Source organism: Kogia breviceps, chromosome 4 (genome assembly GCF_026419965.1).
Source record: "Kogia breviceps isolate mKogBre1 chromosome 4, mKogBre1 haplotype 1, whole genome shotgun sequence".
NCBI classification, from domain to species: Eukaryota; Metazoa; Chordata; class Mammalia; order Artiodactyla; family Physeteridae; genus Kogia; species Kogia breviceps.
In genome coordinates this window covers 92862069-92863567 of record NC_081313.1, presented here as the reverse complement: position 1 = coordinate 92863567, position 1499 = coordinate 92862069, and the positions used below count along the sequence as shown (strand labels likewise).

Genomic DNA, 1499 nt, shown 5'->3' with positions numbered 1-1499 from the left:
TGGGTTTCCAGGGCCCCCAGGGGAGAGGGAGAGGCCATGGACCTGGGGTGGCGGGATGCCTGACCCCTGGCCTGGCTGGGCTGGCTGATCCTTGAGGGGGCGCTCGTGGGCACCTGAGGATCAATGGCAGAGATGTGGGGCACAGGGCAGGGGGCGGGAGGCCGAGGGGAGAGTGGGGGCCGGCTGGACAGGCTCAACGGACCCCAGAGGGCCCTGTGGGAGGGGAGGGGCGCCAGGCAGCAGAGAGGCTGGACCGGAGCCCAGATGGACTGAATGCGGGTGGGAGGGGTCAAAATGATGCCCCATCTAGATGTTTTTAGTTATATACTTCTGCTCTTTTAAACCGTTTCCATCATTTATAAAAATAAAGTGTGGGTCTTCCCTGGTGGCGCAGTGGTTGAGAGTCCGCCTGCCGATGCAGGGGACACGGGTTCGTGCCCCGGTCTGGCAGGATGCCACATGCCGCGTAGCGGCTGGGCCCGTGAGCCATGGCCGCTGAGCCTGTACGTGCGGAGCCTGTGTTCCGCAACGGGAGAGGCCACAACAGTGAGAGACCCAAGTACTGCAGTAAAGTAAAATAAAATAAAATAAAATAAAAAATAAAGTGTGACAAACCCCCAGATTCCATCACCCAGGTCCAACACTAAGGACCCTGTCCTGTCCCGTCTCCTGCGTTCACCACACACTTGACCAGCACAAATGTTTTGCAGGGAACCCAAGACGTCTGGCCTCACCCCGTCCCTAGGCTCTCAGTATGCATTTAAAAACAGGTATTCTTGGGACTTCCCTGGTGGTCCAGTGGTTAGGACTCGGCGCTGTCACTGCCGAGGGCCCAGGGTTCAATCCCTGGTTGGGGAAGTAAGATCCCGCAAGCCGTGTGGTGTAGCAAAAAAAAAACAAAAAACAGGGATTCTTTCCTTACACATGATCTGGACCCCGTTGCTACACCTGAAGCATTTACTGTAATCCCCTAATACACAGCCAGGGAGCGGCTCTCCCAATCCCTCACTGCTTTCTGAACAACCTGTTCCAACCCAGGTAACTGGGTGTTGGGTGAAAAGCCTGACTGCTGAGGAGACCGTGTGGGCGGGCAGGAGAACAGGTTCTGCCAACAGATTCGGGGCACCCATGATTAGCCAGCAGGTCAAGCTCACTCTGAACCAAGAGATGCTTATCAGAGCCCCGACCCCAGAGAGAAGAGGGTCTGGCCACGGCAGGGCTGAGATGAGCAAGGCCAACGTGGGCTGTGCTACACAAGTGGTCGCCCCGGACCCTTCATTCTCCTCTCACAATGAGATGTCTCTACCAAGGGGGCTCCATGGGCATCAAAGTGGGGTGGCCCCATGTCTGCCTTGGCCAGGAGAGTATGTCTGTGTCTCTGCTGACCTCCAAGGCCAGGCCCAGGGTGAGTCAGACACCACTGGCCCTCGGCACATCCATCACCCCACAGCCACCAGGCTGCAGGCCTCACGGAGATAGGAGCCCAGGGTGTGAGGGAT

The 1499-nt window shown here is 57.7% G+C and overlaps 1 non-coding gene across 1 annotated transcript; it reads left to right on the top strand.

Moving 5' to 3' along the window:
- The first annotated feature begins 784 nt into the window (after positions 1-784).
- TRNAD-GUC (transfer RNA aspartic acid (anticodon GUC)) lies at positions 785-858 on the top strand. Its single transcript has one exon. It is a non-coding gene; the product is annotated as a tRNA-Asp (tRNA).
- Positions 859-1499: the final 641 nt, after the last annotated feature.